The 21,432-nt window shown below is 42.3% G+C and overlaps 1 long non-coding RNA gene across 1 annotated transcript; it reads left to right on the top strand.

The window, feature by feature from the left end:
• The first annotated feature begins 5,603 nt into the window (after nt 1–5,603).
• Nucleotides 5,604–12,514, top strand: LOC114809057. The gene is made up of 3 exons (XR_003756815.1): nt 5,604–5,683; nt 10,914–11,267; nt 12,393–12,514. It is a non-coding gene; the product is annotated as an uncharacterized LOC114809057 (long non-coding RNA).
• The last annotated feature ends 8,918 nt before the right edge of the window (nt 12,515–21,432 follow it).

Genomic DNA, 21,432 nt, shown 5'->3' with positions numbered 1-21,432 from the left:
CAAAACTACCCTGTGTTGGGCAGCAACAGCATGCAGAGACTCGAGTTTACTGGGTGGAAGGAGACAATGGTAATCCACTTCTGTATTTTGACAAAGAAAACTCTCTGTATACATTATTCATTCAATCGTATTTATTGAGAGCTTACTGTGTGCAGAGCACTTTACTAAGCACTTGAAAAGTACAATTTGGCAATAGAGACAATCCCTACCCAACAGTGGCCTCATGTCTAGTAGAAGGAGACAGATAACAAAACAAAACAAGTAGACAGGCATCAATAGCATCAAAATAGATAAATAGAATTATAGATATATACTCATCATTAATAAAATAAATAGAATAATAGATATGTACAAGTATACACAAGTGTTATGGGGCAGGGGTGGGAGTAGAGCAGAGAGAGGGAGACAGGGTGATGGGGAGGGGAGGAGGACCAGAGGAAAAGGGGGGCTCAGTCTGGGAAGGCCTCCTGGAGCTTTCAGTAGGGCTCTGAAGGGGGAAGAGAGCTAGTTTGGCCGATGTGAGGAGGGAGGGCATTCCAGGCCAGAGGTAGGACATGAGCTAGGGGTCAATGGCAGGACAGGTGAGAACAAGGCCCGTTGAGGAGGTTAGTGGCTGAGGAGTGGAGTGTGCAGGCTGGGCTGTAGAAGGAGAGAAGGGAGGTGAGGTAGGAGGGGGAAAGGTGATGGAGAGCTCTGAAGCCAAAAGGAGTTTTTGCTTCATATGAAGGTTGATAGGCAACACTGGAGATTTTTGAGGGGGACATACCCAGAGCATTTCTGAAGAAAAATACAGGCAACAAAGTAAAGTATAGACTGAAGCAGGGAGAGATAGGAGGTTGGGAGATCAGAAAGGTTGCTGATGCAGTAATCCAGTAGAGATAGGATGAGAGACTGTACCAACAAGGTAGTGGTTTGGATGAAGAGCAAAGAGTGGATTTTGGCGATTTTGTGAAGGTGAGTCCAGCAGGTTTTGGTGATGGATTGGATGTGTGGGGTGAATGAGAGAGCGAAGTGAAGGATAACACCAAGCTTGCGGGCTTGTGAGCCAGGAAAGATGGTAGTGCCATCCACAGTGATGGAAAAGTCAGGGAGAGGACAGAGACCCTACCAAAACGTTCTGGACACTACCAGAATGATTGCAGATGAAAGTGGGATGTTCTGGGAGAGATGAGTCCAAGGCGTCGCTATGGGTTGGAGACAACTCGATGGCATAAGACAAGATAAAATGAGGATTACGTACTGTTCTCCTCTCGTGAGTCTCATGTGGGACAGGAACTGTGTCCGACCTAATTATCTTGTATCTACCCCAGAACTCAGTACAGTGTTTGGCAAATAGTAAGGGCTTAAATTCCACAATTATTGTTAGTTATTATTACTCTGAGTCAACAATAATGGAGTGAATAGGTGTTAGTTGCTAGAACTGAGTTTTAGCTAGTTGCTCTATACTGTAAGCTCATTGCAGGCAATGACTATGTCAGTTAAAAAACAAAAAAACCAGAATAATATTTAAGTGATTGCCATGTGCCAAGCACTGTTCTAAGCCCTGAGGTAGATACACAGTTATCAGATTGTCCCACTTGGGGCTCACAGTCTTAATCTCCATTTTACAGATGAGGTAACTGAGGCACAGATAAGTGGCTTGGCCACGGTTACACAGCAGACAAGTGGCAGAACTGGAATTAGAACTCACATCCTCTGACTCCCAAGCCTGTGCTCTTTCATTCGTTCATTTGATCGTATTTATTGAGCACTTAGGATGTGCAGAGCACTGTACTAAGTGCTTAAGCCATGCTGCTTCTCTCAAGCTCTCTGCACACAGTAAGCTCTCAATAAATATGATTGAATGAATGAATGAATAGAACCTATTTATGTCGTGGTTTGGGCTGGAAAAGCAGGGTTCATTAGTTTTTCCTGTCCAGGCTCTTGTTAAAGAGATTTCAGCAGGAGGTTTGGATACCAAATGGCACATCTTAAGGAAACAAATCTAATCTAATTATCCCTTTTAAAAAGAAACACCCAGAACAAAACCCTGGTGAGTGACAGGACGACAGCTTCACATTGGTAGGGAAGACCAGACAGTCTGTCAGTAGGGAAGACTGTTCCCCATGGCGGACCTCGAAGCCACCTTGGGTTGCCAATTCAATCACGGGGGCACTCTCCCAGGGAAGCAGATGGTGAAACCGGAAGGCTGTTGTCCACAGCCTGGCATCTGGAGCCCGAGAATGTCATCCAGCAGAGGGTTGTTCAGGCAGAATGCCCGTCATGAGTTCTCTACTGAAATCCATTTGCGCTACAGTGCCAATCGTTTCCCAAAGAAATATTCTTTTGCTTTGTACCAGGTCAGAAATACCTCACAAATATGAATGATGATGACTTTTAGACTGTGAGCCCATCTTTTAGACTGTGAGCCTGTTGTTTGGGCAGGGATTGTCTCTATTGCCGAATTGTACATTCCAACCACTTGGAACAGAGCTCTGCACACAGTAAGAACTCAATTAATACGATTGAATGAATGAATGAATGATGGTATTTGTTAAGCGCTTACTATGTGCCAAGCACTATTCTTAGTGCTGGAGAAGATACAAGGTAATCAAGTTGTCCTGTTTGGGGCTCATACTCTTAATCCCCATTTTTACAGATGAGTAACTGAGGCACAGAGAAGTTTAAGGGACTTGCCCAAAGCCACACAGCTGACAACTGGTGGAGCTGGGATTAGAACCCATGACCTCTGACTCCCAAGTCTATGCTCTTTCCACTAAGCCACACTGCTTCTGGAATGAATATGAATGTGAAGAATTAAAGGGCTCAGCCCCCTTAGTCTTGGACAGATGAGGTAAATTTAAAAGATTGAATAATAATAATGATTGCGGTATTTAAGTGCTTACTATGTGCCAGGTACTGTACTAAACACTGGGGTAGATACAAGCTAATCAAGTTGGACATACAGTGCTCACAGTCTTAATCCCCATTTTACAGAGGCACAGAAAATTAAAGTAATTTGTCCAAGGTCATCCAGGAGACGAGCTGTAATTAGAACCCAAGTCCTTCTGACTCCCAGGGCCTTGCTCTTTCCCCTGGACCACACTGCTTTTTGGTGAATTGAAGTATTGCTACATAAACACCAACATGATTAAACTCTAAACTTTAGCTATATTCTTCCCAAACGTGCTATTTAATAGTTATTTTGGGTATTTTTACTCTGTGCCAAGGACTGAACTAAGTACTGTGATGGATTCAGGATAATTAGATCTAACACAGTCCCTACCTCACGTAAGGTTCACAATCAATGAGAAACAGAGAGCAGGTATCCCCCATCTCCCTCCTTCCATTCCACTCCAAGTTCCTTGAGCGAGTTGTCTACATCCACTGCCTCCAGTTCCTCTCCTTAAATTCTCTCCTTGATCCCCCCCAAACAGGCTTCTTCCCTCTTCCCCCCACTGAAACTGCCCTCTCAGAAGTTGCAAATAATCTCCTCCTTGCCGAATCCAATCGCCTCTACTCCATTTTCCACCTTTCAGCTTCTTTCGACACTGTCGACCACCCCCTTCCCCTGGAAACATTATCCAACCTCACCTTTACTGACACTTTCCTCTCCTGGTTCTCCTCCTATCTCTCTGGCTGCTGGGCCAGAGAGCAGAGTGATTTTCAGTCACACATTTCTGCCAGATCCTTGGGTTTGGGGGCTGCTTTGGTATGTGAGCTGATTGTCCTCATAATGGTTGCAATAGTTCGGATAAGGGTGATAGAGATGGTTAAAAAGGTGCATGCAGTCATGAAGGTATTCAGGAGTCCTGTGGGTCACATCATTTAAGGAGCCATTACAATGAAAAGGTAGTGGTAACATAACATGTAGAAGAAAATCATTTGCCAAATCAACTGATTCAAACTGATTAAATCTATAGTGCTTACTCCTTACTTCCTGTAGTTACAGCTACAGATGGGTGGTTGGAATAGTGTCTTCGATAAGCCATCTGAACAGCTTTAACCACTGTTCATTTTCCCTTTTAAACAGTCATGCTGACAGTTCTGGAAGATGACTGCCTTCAGTAACAGTATTTGTGGTATTAAGTGCTTACCATGTGTCAAAGATTGGGGTAGAAGATGGCTTAGTGGATAGAGTTTGCCTGGGAGTCAGAAGGTCATGGGTTCTAATTCCTGCTCCATCATTAGCCTGCTATATGACTTTCAGCAAGTCGCTTCACTTCTCTGTGCCTCAGTTATCTCATCGATATCTAATTTGCTTGTATCCACCTGAGAGCTAAGTACATTGCCTGGCACCTAGTAAGTGCTTTACAAATGCTATTATTATTATTATTACAAGATAATCAGATCAAACACAGTCTCATAGTGTAAAGGAGAGGGAAAGCAGGTATTTAATCCCCAGGAAATAGATGAGAAAACAGGCACAGAGAAGTTAAGTGACTTAGCCGAGGTCACCCAGTAGCGAGGTGACAGGAACAGAACCCAGGTCTTTCCATGTGGTTACACTGCTTCTCCACTAGGCCGGGCTGCATCAGATCCAGAAGAAGTGTACAGACAAATGAGTTACCCCTTTATACTCTCCATCCCAGCCACTCTAACCCAGTTTGGGATTGCGACCATAGATTGAGGAGAGTAATGAACTGTGTCTCAAAATCCAAACAATATCTTCTTCGAGACAATTAAATGAACATGCAAGAGTAGAGAGCATAAAATGAAGTCAGTGGGGATAGAGACGCAAGGGATATCAGTATGTTTGGGGAAAGTCAGCTGGATTGGACATGGGGATGGGTAGATGGAGATCTAAGAAGAACTAGAGCCAGGGTTGAGTGGGATGACAGCCTGTCTAGAATAATAGACTCTAGTTGGATGGAATCACTTGTTGAGGGCAGGGAATGTGTCTACCAACTCTGATTGTTTACTCCAATCAAAATGTCAAGTAATTAGGGAGGCGGAATACAGTATCTGAAAAAAAACAGATGAATGAATAAATTCACAGTTGGGACAGATATCTTGTGTGTACCACAATTACCTCATAGAACTACTCATTTTCAACTTAGGTAGAATTGACATCCCTCTCTGGAATTCTTATGTCAATCATGGATTTTCAGTTTTATGTTTTGGTTCCTTATTTTTTATATTATGTATTATATTATGTATATATATTATATGTATATTATATATTATATATATATTATGTGTGTGTGTATATATATGCACATACATTTAGAAAACTGCCTATAAGAGCACATGCAGTGAAAATGAATAGATGATAGTTGCTAAAACCTTTTATGTAAATTATGTAAAATTCTCCGTCTGAATTTTCATTCAGATTTTGTGGCCAGGAGTGAGTCATAAACTGAAATATACATGTGAAGCATGGGTTTATATTAAGATATTTAATTCTACTAGATCTAGGTGTTTTTTCAAGAATGGAATTACGTTCACTCATAATCAAACTGAAATGTGTATTTTGTTTCATGAAAGAGTGATAAGCCATCTCACGTGAATAATCCTGATCTGGCAATTACAGCAAAATTCAGCCAGTTTAAGTTAAAAAAGCTGAAATAGTTGAAAGTAGTTAAGAAGGAGTTGATGTTCAAGGTGTTGCAATTCTTTTTGCAGGTAGGTTCTGATAAGGAAGAGTCCCTTTTCTTTTGAGGATTAGGAGAGCTCCTTGAGTCTTCATCAACAGAAAACAGAGGTAGGGGCAACACACAGAAATGGAATCTTGGATTAGTTAGTAAGTTTCACTAATAGCAGCAGATAAGGACTTATCTAAGCCCCAGAATGAATGCCAAAATTCCTTGAGTAAGGATGGTAGTTTCCCCAAGCCTCCTCATCTTTGGCCATGTCCCAAGGAGATGCATTTTCAACGGTTTAAAGTCTGAGTCTTAAGGATATCTAATTGTTCTGCATTATTTGATCCAAAATGTTTCCACTCTAATTCACCAAACTCGGCATAAACAATACCAATACAAATCAATGAGTTGAGAAGAGGGAGATGTTTTGGATCAATGTAGGGCAGTTGTCAGTGGTTATCTCGGACAAGAGACTTATGGGCTAAGGCTCATTATCACAGAGCAAGTTACTGAGATAGAGAAGTTTGAGACGGGTTATTAAAGTGTTGATTTAGAATCCTGTCTTCTCCCCCAAATCAATTGATCGATTGTATTTACTGAATGTTTATAGGTGCCCAGCACTGTACTAAGCACTTGGGAGAGTTCAATATAACGGAGTTGGCAGACACACAAAGGAGCTCACAGTCTAGAAGAAAGTTGTAAGTCTTCACTTTACTATTAAGAATTCAGAGAGAGCTGAACTTTCTGTTCAGATTAGGGACCTCTGACCTACTTTCATTAGGAAGCAGCATGACCTAGAGGAAGAAGTACGAGTCTGGTAGTCAGAAGACCTGGGTTCTAGTCCCAGCTCTGCCATTTGCTTGCTGTGTGATCTTCGGCACGTCACTTAACTTGCCCCATTTGGGACAAGGACTGTGTCCAACCAATCTGCATTTATTCCAGTGCTTTGAACAGTGCTTGACATATAAGTGCTTAAAAATACTATAATTATTATTAATCCATTGTTGTTGTTGCCTTTCTACATTAATAATAATTGTGATATTTGTTAAGCACTTACTATGTGCCAACTGCTTTACTAAGCACTTGGGTGGGTACAAGCAAATTGGGCTGAACACAGTCCCTGTTCCATGTGTGTCTCACATTCTCGGTCCCCATTTTATAGAAGAGGCAACTGAAGCCCAGAGAAGTGAAGTGATTTTCCCAAGGTCACACAGCAGACAAGTGGCAGAGCTGGAATTAGAACCCATGGCCTTCTGACTCCTGGGACCCTGCTCTATCCACTAGGCCAGGCTGCTTCTCCACTCTGGTGACTTTGCACCCACCATTGCCCTGAGCCCTGAGTGAATGTTCTTGACAACCTATTACTATAAATCCGCTGTGCGGATCAGAAGCCCATCATTGTGATGCACAAAAACAATTACACTGGTGAAATGTGTGAGTAGAGCAGGGTCTTTCACTGAACGCTGTGTCTGTTAGAACGCAGTAAAGATGATTTGCTATGTATATCCATTACTTGCAAAAAACTCTGTTGTAACTCTGAAATAAGCCAGGGAAGATAAATCCTTTGGCAAGCACTAATTATTCTGTCAGATTGTTCACCCAGGGAATTTGCTTACTTACCCTAGCATATTAAAGAATTGAAAATGGACTGAAATGAAAAATTCTCTAACTCTGTAAGATCTGGAAAAGGAGAGTAGAAGGCAGATGCACACCTGCATTTTTGACGCACCAGACCAATACATGGAAGAAGCTGCTAAAAAAAGACCCTCTAGTAAAATGACTCCTTCTCAGGATCACCCCTTGGAGAGTTTCCACTATGCTACCAGTCTTGGCTATGGGAGGGAGAGTCAAGCAGAGGCCTATGCATTCAATTCCTAGCTTGGGCAGTGGCTAGCGAGTGGAAGGCTGTCTGCTACAAGTCAAAACTCACTCATGCTGGGAAGCAGCGGCATGGGTGAGAGTCAAGGACGGAGGCTCGAGTTGAGTGCCCTGAAGGCGGCAATGGCAAACCACTTCTGTATTTTTACTAAGAAAATTTTCTGGATCTACTACCAGAATTATAACAGGTGGAGATATTCTGGGAGAGATGTGTCTTTGGTGTCTCAATGGGTTGGAAGTGTCTCGATGGCATAAGACATGACAATGAATGTGCAAAGCATTACTCGATGAAAGAAGCATGAAGCATGTATTCTTAGGAGTACATGATGAACAGGATGAGGTATGGGCAATATGTTTGAATATCCTGTCCAAATGGAGCTCTGCAGGTGAGGAGGGGTGGGGCATGGGCCTGAAAGCAAGGCAAATTGAGATTCTCAGCGAAGGCTTTCTCCCTTCATACCCAGGGACACTTTTCTTCAAGTCACAGCAGTGGTTGTGTGTAACCTGGGCAGAAGGAATGGGTGTTCCAAGGTGAGGAGGGAGGAAGTGGATAGAGTCCAGATGGCAACTCTATGACATTTATTTTGGCCTGCTGGATGACGTTGGACAAGTCACTTAACTTCTCTGGGTCCCAGTTTCTTCACTTGTAAAATATGGATTAAATGCCTGTTTTCCTCCCTCCTTAGACTGTAAGTCACATTTGGCTCAAGGACTGTTTCTGATCTGCATATTGTATCTACCCAGAACTTAGTACAGTGATCAATACACAGTAAACCCTTAATATATTATGATGATGATGTAATGATTATTCTCATTGGTAGATCTGCCAGTCTCTTCAAGAGGAGGCTATCTGTTCTACTGATGAGACAACCTTTATCCAAAACAGAGTTCTCTGCAAGTATATGACTCAGAACATTGATCATTCAGTAGGTTGGGTGATTAGATGTATTTATTTCTTGAGGACTTGCAGTGTGCAGGGCACTATATTAAGCACTTAGAGTACAGTACAACAATATAGCAGACACATTCCCTGCCCACAAAGAGCTTACAGTCTAGATGGATACATAGACATTAATGAATACAGACATTAATGTGAATAAATAAATTATGCATATGCTGTGGGGCTGGGAGGGGGGAATGAATAAAGAGAGCAAGTCAGGGCAACGCAGAAAGGAGTGAGAAAAGAGGAAATGAAGGCTTAGTGGGAAGGCCTCTTGGAGGAGATGTGCCTTCAAAAAGGTTATGAAAGTGCGGAGAGTAATTGTTTCTTGGATATGAAAAGGGAGGGCATTCCAGTCCAGAGGTAAGATGTGGGCAAGAGGTCAGTAGCAAAAGAGGAGATTGAGGTATGGTCAGTAGGCTGGCATTAGAAGAGTGAAGTGGGTAGGCTGGGTTGTAGTAGGAGAATAGTGAGGCGAGGTAGGAGGTGGCCAGGTGATTGAATGCTTTTAACTTGATGGTAAGGAGTTTCTCTTTGATGCGGAGGTGGAAAGGCAACTACTGGGCTTTCTTGAGGAGTCATAAAACATGGCCTGAACGTTTTATAGAAAACTCATCCAAGCAGGAGAATGAAGTATAGATTGGAGAAGAGAGAGACAGGAGGCAGGGAGGTCAGCAAGGAGGCTGATACAGTAGTCAAGGCAGGATAGGATAAGTGCTTGGATTAACATGGTAGCAGAGAGAATGGAGAGGAAAGGACGGATTTTAATGATGTTGTGAAGGATGAACTAACAGGATTTAGTGATAGATTGAATATATGGTTTGAATGAGAGAGAGGAGTCAAGGATAACACTGAGGTTATGGGCTTGTGAGACAGGAAGGATAGTGATCTTGTCTACAGTGATGAGAAAGTAATGGGGAGGACAGGGTTTGGGTAGGGAAGATAAGGAGTTCTGTTTTGGACATGTCAAGTTTGTGGTGATTGGAGGGCATCCAAATAGAAATGCCCTGAAGGCAGAAGGAAATGAGAGACTGCAGAGAGGGAGAGAGATCAGGACTGGAGATGTAGATTTGGAAATCATCCACATAGAGGCAGTAGTTGAAGACATGGAAGTGAAAATAATTTCCCAAGGGAGAGGGTATAGATGGAGATTAGAAGGGGACACTTAACTGAACCTTGAGGGACACCCACAGTTAGGGGTGAGAAGCGGAGTTGAAGCCCATGAAAAAGACTAACAACGAGCACCCAGAGAGGCAGGAGGAGAATCAGGAGAGGACCATGTCAGATTAGCCATGGTTGGATAATGTTTCCAGGAGAAGGGGGTGATCGGCAGTGTCAAAGTCAGCTGAATAATCAAAGAGGATTAGGATGGAGTAGAGGCTGTTGAATTTGGCAAGAAGATAATTTGTGACTTTGAGAAGACAGTTTCTGTGGAGTGAAGGGGGTGGGAGTCAGATTGGAGTAAGCAAGGAGAGAATTGGAGGAGAGGAACTGGAGACAATGGCTGTAGAAAACTCGCTCAAGGAACATGGAGAAGTATGGTAGGAGGGAGATGAGGTTTATCAGTGGAATGTTTTGTAAGGAAGGGAAAGACATGAGCATGTTTGAAAGCAGTGGGGAAGAAGCTATTGGAGAGAAAATATTTGAAGCTGACTATCAGGGAGGGAAAAGGGGAGGGGAAAAATGTTTTGATAATATTTATAGATAGATATCTATATCTCTATATATGTTCTGGAAATATTTGGTGGGTTTTTACAGCTTGAGGTGCTGAGGACTAAACAGAGAAAGTGTACTGGAGGAGGAGGGGTTTTGGAGGGCTTTAAGTATGTGGAGAGCTGAGGTTTGATGGATTTGGAGAGGGAGGGAGTTACAAGCTGGGAGAACACTGTGAATGAGAGGATGGGGGCAGAAGGGTTTAAAGTGAGATACTACTAGAAAGCAAATTTGGGCAGAGTGAAGAGAATGAACAGGGAAGTAGCAGGTGAAAAGTGCGTGAATCCAAGGTGAGGATAATTGCCGAGGAGCCTTGAATTCAGTTGGGAAGATTTATCTAGATGGGAAGCCAATGGAGGGTTATGAGACATGAATGTCTGTCTCCCCCTCTAGAACGGAAGCTCGCTGTAGGCTGGGAATGTGACTACCAACTCTGTGGTATGTATTCATTCGTTCTCTTCTGAGTGCTTAGTAGAGTGCTCTGCACACAGTAAGCACTCAATACTATTGATGGTGACAATGATAGTGATGATGATGATGGTGATGACAAGAACAGAGAAGCACTTCAAAGTGTTTCTGGAATGACCAAAGTGTTTCTGGAATGAGTATCGCTCTGCATCTCATTCTCCTGACCATCTCTATGATTGCCCCTAGATAGAACCACTGCTCTGTTTATCACTTTGGACCCTCCGAAGTCCTATTTGCTTTATCTCCCAAAATCATTATCTCATCCCTTGGTACATTTGTCAGTTTGACATGATCTTTCTTTTTTTTTAATCTAATCCGTATGCACTATTATTTATTTCTCTGTGAATTACCAGGTCATCAGAGAAGCTAAAAGATAAGAGACTTGGATTAGATCCAGTGATAAAATGTCTGCCCTGAATACAGAAGTAATGCAAATGAGAGTGAAATCAGCATGAATCAAATGATAGGGTTTGACACAAGGGCAATGCTGTCTCTATGTGTAACTCAGCCACCTGGAAGAAAGAAAAGCTGTTCAGCCAGTGACGCCATTTAGGAAAATTGGTGTGAGAAAATTAATCTAACCACCATTGAACATAACTTTGTCCCTTGGCTGAAGGGTTACTGGAAAACTACATATTGCAAACTCTGAGAACATATGGAAAAAGTCTGAGCTTGTTTAGCTACTGTGCTATCCACCAGTCTGACAGGTAATCACCTAAATGTTGATTTTTTTTATAGCTGAAATCCCCTAAAAAGAAGTTATTTTTTGATAATTAACCTCCAAATGAATCTGTGGTTTGATTTATCAGTGATCTGATGTAATTATCTTAGAAAATACTTGTATCCATTTTTTGAGACTTGAATTCTGGATGTCCCTCCGCCACCCCTGGCCTGCGTCTTACCTCTGGCCTGGAACACCTCCCCTCCTCAAATCTGCCAGAAAATTACTCTCTTCCCCTTCAAAGCCTTACTGGAGGCCCATCTCCTCCATGAGGCCTTCCCAGACTAATCTCCACTTTTCCTCATTGCCCATTTCCTTCTTCATCACCCTGACTTGCTCCCTTTGCTCTTCCCCCCTCTTCCCACCCCATAGCACTTAGGTATATAGCTGTAATTTTATTTATTTACATCAGTAGCTCGTTGTGGGCAGGGATTGTCTCTCTTTACTGCTGTATCATACTTTCCCAAGTGCTTAGTAGAGTGCTCTGTGCTCAATAAATATGATTGACTGAATGAATAAATGATGCTACTAATCTCATCAGCAAATATCCCTTGTAGACTCTAAGCTCCCTCCAAACTGTAATCTCATAAGCAGGGAACATGTCTACCAACTCTGTTATAGTGTACTCTCCCAAACACTTAGTATAGTAGTCCACATACAGCAAATGTCCAATAAATATGATTGAGTGAAAAATATTTATTGTCTTGAAGTAGTGACAGCAATCATTTTATTCTTTTAGAAATCTAACCACTGATGGAGTGGAAATTAAAATAAATATCACAAGGCCTCTTTATTGTGTGGTCACCCATTGTCTGGTTTTATATTTCATTAGATTTATAATGTGCATTTTTCCATTGTAAGATCGGGCCCAGACTGATTCCAAACAATAGAACATGGTACTTTATGTCAAAGGTTCATTAGGAAAACAAGGTGAACAGTATTTCTGAAAACTTTGTGGTATTCATATGATTAACCATACCCAGAAGAGATCACAGTCCTAGTCTATGAAAGACAAAGTATTGAAGACTAAAATTGTCTGTCTCCATATGATCAGGTCTTGAACCTGTGCCAATGCAAAGGTTATAAGCATATTTATCCTTTTACTTCACAGACTATTAAGAAAGAAGGCTTGTTTAAGAGACTCTTGAATAGGCTATATCCAGGAGCCTTTGGAATATATAACATGGACAGATCTTCAATGGAATTTAATAAAAAGAAATGAAATGAAACTAATTGAGCAGCAGTTAATTTGGTGACCTTGCCTTGCTTCTTGTCATCTGAATTAATAGTTGTGTACATGCAAAAGGAGGCTACACAGTGTAATTGCCTAGAAAAGGATTGGCTTGGTTCTGGTCATCAATCAATGCCCTGGATGTGCCTGAAGACAAAGATTCACTTTAAAATTACATTAATTTTTGCCCACACCCTAGAGGGTATTTGGAAGGCCGAATGAGGTCAGCTGTTGGCTACTTGCCTCAACGACTGCATGTGGCCCTGAGTATCAAAGCTCTCTTTTGATTCATGGAATGAACACAGCATGGACCGTCCTTCACAATGTGGACATTACCCAGTTGATCTTCCCCCAATCTGCCACACTTATCCTACTGCTTGTAGTCCCAGTACTGGGCAGTAGAGAACATGGAGACTAAAGAGAAAAACAGTAAAAGAAATGGCTAAAATGGCCAATTAGGAACTGACAGTCAATCCACACAACGGTCACTGCAGTAATCTCCCAAGTACTTAATACAGTGCTCCTCACACAGTGAGTGCTCAATAAATATGACTGACAATGAATGAATGAAAGGACTGTACCAATCAATCGTATTTATTCAGAGCTTACTGTGTGCAGAGCACTAAACTAAGCTCTTGGGAGAGAATGATAAGAGCAATACATTATTCTAAACACTTAATACATTTGTAATATAATGTAGCATTGGTCAATTGCTTTGTGCCAAGCACTGTTTCAAGTGCTGGGGTAGATGCTGTAAAATCAGATTGGACACAATACATGTCCCACTTGAGGCTCACAATCTAAGGCAGGGAGAACAGGTACCTTATCCTCCTATTTACAGATGAGGAAATTGATGAACAGAGAAGTTAAATGACTTGCCCAAGGTCACTCAGGCAAGTGGTGGAGCCGGAGGTAAAACCCAGTTCCCCTGATTCCCAGACCTGTGCTCTTTCCACTGTCATGCTAAGTTTAAACCCACAGATGGCTTACATGCTATGCTAGAAGGTGGAAAAATAAATCTATTTACAAGCAGTAGTTTTAAACAAATGAATTGCATGTTCAAATGAATATGAATACACTCACAAGGCCTGGAATGGAATTTTTGCTTTGAAACACCCATTTATTTTCTTAAACTGCAGCAGTCCAGATTTACCTCCATAGGGCATTTGTGGGAGGACATCAAGGAGAAAGCAGCAGGGTGATTTGGAGATGAAGAGGGGGTTGAATAGAAAGTCATGGGCTGTAAAGTAGGGAAGGACTGGGTAAGGCTGGGAGCAGGAACAGAGAAAGTGTAGAATCACTTCCCTTAGCAAATTTGAGAAAGCAGAAACCTGTGCAGTCATCATATTGACATAGACTGTAGTTATTGCTCTATCACTGACATTCAGGATGGGGAAGTGGAACCTGGAGATGGAATTCTAGGTGTTCCTCTCTGAGAGGAAGTAAACTGAGCAGCTATTAATTCCTTTTATGGTATTTTCTTGAAGCTAAGACAGTTAGAGGGAAGGCTTGGGAAGGATGTAGAGGTTACTGATAGTTGGGAAGGAAGACCCTTGGCCATTCTAAGCAAGCCATTGGAGGCTGTGATCCTTAGAGGACAGGACATGGGGAAGTCAGTCAGTCAATTGTATTTATTGAGCTTTTACTGTGTGCAGAACACTGTACTAAGCACTTGGGAGAATACAATATAAAACTACAACACATTCCCTGCTCACAACGAGCTTACCCTCTAAATGGGGTAACAGACTTTAAAATTAATAGAATTACACCTCTATACATAAGCAAGGTGGGGCTGGGATGGGGTGATGAATAAAGGGGGAAATTCAGGGGGACACAATATGGAGTGGGAGAAGAGAAAAGAGGGCTTAGGGAAGGTCTCTTGGAGGAGATGTGCCTTCAATAAGACTTTGAAGGTGGGGAAAGTCATTGTCCATCGATTATGAAAAGGGAAGGCATTCCAGGTTAGAAACCAGATATGGGTGAGAGGTTGGCAATGAGGTAGATGAGATTGAGGTACAGTGAGAAGACTGGCATTAGAGGAATGAAGTGTACGGTCTAGGTTGTAGTAGGAAAGTAGCGAGGGGAGGTAGAAGGTAGCAAAGTGATTGAGTGCTTTAAAGCCGATGGTAAGGAGTTTCTGTTTGTTGTGAATGGGATGAGCAACCATTAGAAGTCCTTGAGGAGAGGGGAAACATGTCTCATGACCCTGGAGGGACACGGTACAGAGAGGGATGAGAGATAATCCTAAAGTGTCACAATACACAGAAGATTTGGGGTCCAGAAAGGACCAGAAGCCCTGGAATCTCTATAGGAATACATAGAGTGTGTGGGGTGAAGAGAGGGCCGAGAAAGATGATTAGATGTGGGGAAAGTTGGTTTGGGTCAGAATTCTGTTTATGTGTGCTCAATTCATACATTAAGAATACTGTCAAGAGGAAGAGTAAACGTTATTGAGATGGCTGATCTTCGTGAGTCCTTTTAAGATAGGGCTGGAAGAGAAGATCTGGTTATCAGGGGTTTGTGTGGACCTGGGAAGCCCCAGAAGAAGCAGGAAGCACTTTCTCCATGAGCTTCATGGAGCCAGCCCCAGGAGGGGCTGGTGAGTAGTCCCCAAGTGATTCCCTTTCCTTTGGGAAGACGCCTGGACCTAAGACGAGGAGTGATGACAGTGATAGGGGTGCGGGGATTTTAGGGAACACTAGGAAGGGGTCCCCAAATAAGGCCAAATATCCAGACATTCATTCAATCATATTTATTGAGCACTTACCATTTTCAGAGTACTGTAAAACTCACTTTGAAAGTACAGTTCTATCACAGGGAGTGATTTTCTTCTGACTGACAGGGAATCATTCTATTTTTCCCATTAGAGGAAGAACCCTAGGCTGAGTGGACTATCGTTCTGACACAGAAATGCCATTGCTAGAATCCCTTGCCCTGAAGATTTATAAAAACAAAAATCATCTTTTCCATTGTTGTTTTCTTTTCCCTACATGGAGACAGGAGATTAAATCAACTGATGCTTTGACCTCCATCCCAGTTCCAGGATTTTGTAATTTTAGGGAAGAAAGTAGAGTAATGGTGCGACTCTCCATCAGCTTCCAATCTCAAGTTGTTTCTCAGGTGTCACTGTAAAGTGCCATTGGTTGTAAGGGGAACAATTGGTCCCAAAGCATATCTAGTTAGTCGTATTTATTGAGTGCTTACTGTGGGCAGAACACCCTCTAAGTGAGATAACAATATAACAATAAACAGACACATTCCCTGACCATAATGAGTTTACAAATTCTGTACAGTGGACTAAGATTTGTAAATCCCTTCCCTTCAAGCCATGAAAACTGCATCCTCCATCCCTGGAAACACTACTTTGAGCCCAATGCTTGAAGCACTTGACCCACATGTTCGGAGGAGTTAGAATCCCTACCAGTTGGAATCTGGGAAGCAGTATGGTCTAGTGAAAAAAGAGCATGGGATTAGGGGTCAGGAGGCATGGGTTCTATTCCCAGAGCTATCTCTAGCCTCCTATGGGACTTTGGGCAAATTGCGTAACATCTCTCTGGATCTCAGTTTCCCTATCTGTAAAATGGGGTAATATAGATTGTAAACTCATTGTGGGTAGACAATGTGTCAGTTTACTGTTATATTGTAATAATAATGTTGGTATTTGTTAAGCACTTACTTTGTGCCAAGCACTGTTCTAAGCACTGGGGTAAATACAAGGTAATCAGGTTGTCCCCCCTGGGACTCACAATCTTCACCCCCATTTTACAGATGAGGTAACTGAGGCACAGAGAGGTTAAGTTACTTGCCCAAGGTCACACAGCTGACAAGTGGCAGAGCTGGGATTAGAATCCACGACCTCTGACTCCCAAACCCGCACACTTTCCACTAAGCCACGCTGCTTCATTGTACTCTCTCAGGTGCTTAGTACAGTGCTTTGTACACAATAAGAGCTCAATAAATATTGATTGAATGAACGAATGACTAGGGTCTGGTGACTGTGTCTGATTGCATCACCTTTTACTTGTTCCAGCACTTACTACCTGCTAATTGCTACTTGTTAAGCACTATTTTTGAGTAATGAGATTGGACACAGTCGCTGACACACACGGGGTTGGTTCACTGTCTATTTTATCCTCATATTACCTGGGCCTCCCATTACCATGCACTTTTCACTAGGCAATACTGTCTCTCTATTTTCATTGTATGCAGACCTTAATGGTATCTTCAGAGTGACCCTTGGACAACTTGGTGATCAGACTTCTCTTTTCCTGTCTCTGATTTCATTCTAAAAGTGACTCTGTGATGTGGAACAGAATTAGAAGCTTCACATTATCTCTGGTACATTTATACATCAAAGTGGGCATAGTTCTAAGGTATAGAGGGATTCCTGAATCCAGAAATTTTGAGTTCTAATCACAGGCTGCCAATGATGTGTGGTTTGGTGTGGAACAAGTCTCTCTAACTCCTTGGCCTTCGTCACAAGCCAAAAACTGGAGAGCTTGCTACTTGTCTTGCGGGGGTATAAAGAAGATTAATGAGTTTCTGGTTATAATCTTGGAAACTCTGTCTAAAAGCTGTAATGTATATGCAAGAATAAGGGCCCCAGAGATAGTTCTTAGTCAGACTTCAAATAAACCAGAATGGGTTAGGCTTGGCATCTTAATCTTGAGTTTTCTCTTTGGGAACACTGCCTCTTCTCTTCCATGCATTGAAGATATTGCAGTGAAAGCCCAGTTCGTGCCAGTGAAGTGAAAATATTCTCCTTATAGCGATCAGTGCTGTTCCTTCCAGCACTTTATGCAATCTGCTGGAGTTGAAGCACCAGATCTTTTTCTGTCTCCACACGTGACTTTATATCTCTGGTCCTGTCTCTCAAGCTGTAAAATGGGGGTGAACGCTTATCCTAGCTATCAACTTCACAGAGCACAGCCTGTAAGCTCGTTGTAGGCAGGGAGTGTGTCTGTTTACTGTTATATTGTAGTCTCCCAAGCCCTTAGCATAATGTTCTGCACACAGTACGTGCTCAATAAATATGATTGAATAAGAGCTTAGGAGAGTACAACACAGCAATATAAAATAGACACATTTCCTGCCCATAGTGATCTTACAGTCTGGAGTGCAAAGATAGGTTCATGTGTGCAACAGAAGTGGTGAGGATATGTTTAATTGATCTGTGAGTATCCCTGGATGCCCTTCTTTGATCATGTTTTTCAGGGTTGAAGGGGTTGATTTATGACACAATCATGGTCTTCTGATTGGTTCCTACAGTGAGAATCTGATTGGTTTGGAACATCTGCTAACACCTGCCACATTCTGACGCAGATAGGGAGGTCCCGGATCTCAGGGCAGCAAAGAGGAGACTGGCTTACCTCCCAGGTGCTAGTCCCACACAGGCAATTTCCATGATTAACATATGTTTTCCTGCTCCACCTTATGAGATAGAGGGGTGGAGGGGAGTGGGGAGAAAGGGTGCTCCTTAATCCTTATCTTTTGGCTAGCAAGGGGCTATGGCAATACTGAAATACCTTCATAGCCACCTCTAGACACTTACTGCCCTGGCCACACAGAGAGACAGAGAGAGAGGCAAACAGAGAAAGAGAGAAAGTTGGAAATGGTGACAGAGGGGCAGAAACATAGGGAAAGAGAGTGGAACAGAGAGACGAAGACACAGCTATTTCTACCGTTAATATTTTACAATTTACATTTGTTAAAGCCTTATTAAAATATCCATTCCCAATCACTCAACCAATGTCACTGAGCACTTACTGCATGTAGAGCACAATATTAAACATTTTGTACTTGGAAGAGTATAATACAGTCTACAGGCGGGACAGGCATTAAGAAATTATGGATATGTACATAAGTGTTGTGGGGCTGGAAGTGAAGTGATTATCAAGGGCTTGAAGGGTATAGACCAAGTGTATGGGTGATGCAGAAGAGAGAGGGAGTAGGGGAAAAAAGATCCTAATCAGGAAAGGTCTCTTGAAGGACATGATATTAATAAGACTTTGAAGGTGAAAAACATGGTATCTGTAGATATTAAGGGGGAGGGAGTTCCTGGCCAGAGGGAGGATAATAATAACAATGAATTATGGTGTTTGTTAAGCACTTACTAGAAGACAAGCATTGTTCTAAGTGCTGGGGCAGATACAAGGTAATCAAGTTGGTTGCAGTCTCCATCCCACAGTCTTAATCCCCATTTTACAGTTGAGGTAACTGAGACCCAGAGAAGTGAAGTGATTTGCCCAAGGTCACACAGCAGACAAGTGGCACAACCAGGATTAGGATGCAAGAAAGGGTATAGTGGAGAGATAGATGATATGAAGATACACAAAGTAGGTAGGCATTAGAGAAGTGAAGTCTGCAGACTGAGTTGTAGTAGGAATTCAATGAGGGAAGATTGAAGGGGTGAGTTGATAGAGTGATTTAAAGCTGATGATAAGGAATTTCTGTTTGATGTAGAAGTTGATGTGCAATCCCTGGAGATTTTTTGAAGGGTGGGGAAAGATGGACTGAACGGATATTTTTTTTTTTAATGATCCTAACCAGCAGAGTGAAGTATGGGTTGGCTTGGGGAGAGTCAGGAAGCAGCGAGGTCAGCAAGGAAGTTGATGTAGTAGTTAAAACAGGATAGTATAATAGCTTGGATCAGCATAGTAGCAATTTGGATAGAGAGGAAAGGGCAGATATTAGTGATGTCGTGAAGGTAGAATGACAGGATTTGCTGACAGATTGAGTATGTGGGTTGAATGAAAGAGATAGTGAGATCATAGTGAGAGAGAATGTTTCTGCAAAAATCAAAATCAGTATCTTTCCCCATCTTCAGCCCCATTGCCATGCCACACATCTGCTCCCAGCTGGGCATAGAGAGCCACCACAATCCCCCTCCATAAAGATGCTGCCCATGCCCCTGCCACCACCCAGGACAGGGAGGAAGAGGAGGGGAGGGAAAACTGAGCTGCTCTGAGAGGGGTGGGAGAAGGGCTCATTAGAATGCCCCACTCTGTCCATTCCCCCCCACCCCCTGCCCCCTGCTTCCTAGTTGCAAGACCAGTGAATAAAGACGTTTAAAGGACTTAGACAATATTTGACAGGCAAAACACTATGATGGGTTCAAGATACAAGTGTTAATTGCCTAAGGTGTGATTGATTGAATTAAGGCCATCTCTGGGTGCCCCATCTGCTCCTGCAAACCTCAGTTGAACAGGTTGGTTTACTTCATGTCTTTGAGCTGCTTCTTGTGATTGGTTCCTGCAGATAAGCCCGGATTGACTGGAACTCCTGGAACTCTTCTGACACAGGGAGATCATTATAGAGGAACCTAGACTGAGAGAGAGACAGAGAAAATGTTTCTGGAATATCAGTACCCTTCCCTGTCTTCGTCCCCATTGCTCTGATAGACTCATCTTCTCCCAGACTCACAATGCTGTGTCCTGATTTCTCAAGGATGCGGGGTTATTCCCACCACTGGCATTGAGCCTCACAGTACTGAATCCTGGATCCTGGGTTTGGGGAGGAAACTCAGGTGAATATGCTCTGCCCTGGATCCTCAGGAGGTGTCATGCCTACCCAAGGCATTCCCCTCCATAACCCCGGCCCTCACATCGCCGCCCTTGGGAGTGGGAGGGACAAAGAGGAGGTAGAAGAGGGCTCTGGTAGGAGTTTTGTCAGTAGACGGGGTCAGTAATGTCACTCTGGAAGAGGCATGAGTGGGGCTCACTGGAATGTCCCACCTCCCTCTTGCCCAGCTCTGCCCTCCAGTTACCAGTCTGGGGACTGATGTAGTTTAATAATAATAATTGTGGTATTTATTACGAGCCGAACCATAGTATCCTACATTTGTTTTACATATTTCTCAAAGCAACGCAAGATTTCTGGTAAGCACGCTTACATTATCATCCTTCCTAAAATGCTAAGGAGAGTACTTACCTTTTATTCCTGAAGAGATGTCAGTGATTATTGGCCTGAAACTCTAGAGTGACTCTATGATTCTTTAGTTATAACGACATGGAGGAGGTGGGAGAAAAATGTCTTTGAAAACACTTTAAATGTAAACAAAAACACTCCCAGGAAGCCACTGTTATTAAACCATCTGCTGAAGACTTTTTAACACCTAATCCATCTACTGAAAGAAAGTGGTGCCTTTTATAAGCCAAAAAAGTGGAGAAAATAGTTTTCTTCATAAAAGAAACTGAAGCTTTCTGAGGAAATATGCTCCTGTTATTTTGAGAACAAGACATAATCCCAAATTCAATGACATAAAAATATCCAGAGCTGAACTCTCCTTAGCCCTACAAGAGACCTGGAGAAAGAGAGATAGACATAATTAAAAAAAGGAGATAGTAAAATAGGCTTCGTTCTTTCGAAATATATGGGACGATTAATCAGAGAAATATTTTTTTCTTTTGTTTTCAAGGTTTGTTTTCATCTTTAAGTGATATAACTCTCACATATGCTTGAGTTTTATTTTCATATCTGTCAGATGAATGGTATTATGTTAGTAATGACACACTACTCAGTTTATGGGGTCACAGAGTGGAAAAATACTAATGTATGCTGTTGTTGTTCCCCCCCACCCCAGTTTATGGGGGAGAATTCTTTACTCTTCTCTGATTTAATTTAGGCTATAAATTCACTGTGGGCGGGGAATGTGTCTACCACCTCTGTTGTTTCGTAGAGTACTCCACACACAGTAAGAGTTCAATAAATACCATTGATTGATTGATTCATTCATTGATTTGTATAATCAAGAGAATCAAGTTTTTGTTGTGTGGATTTTCAGGAAGAATGAATTCATAGATGCTTTATTATGTTTGGAAATCCTGAGCAAATATTTTTCTGGAAATAAAAATGTGTTGTAAATAAAATACAAACAGGATGAATCTCATTCTCTCCTGTTCCATATCAGTGAAATGTAATT

The sequence above is a fragment of the Ornithorhynchus anatinus genome, chromosome 2, assembly GCF_004115215.2.
Source record: "Ornithorhynchus anatinus isolate Pmale09 chromosome 2, mOrnAna1.pri.v4, whole genome shotgun sequence".
NCBI lineage: Eukaryota > Metazoa > Chordata > Mammalia > Monotremata > Ornithorhynchidae > Ornithorhynchus > Ornithorhynchus anatinus.
Note: the sequence above shows the minus strand (reverse complement) of the source record. Positions and strands in the feature narration are given on the sequence as shown.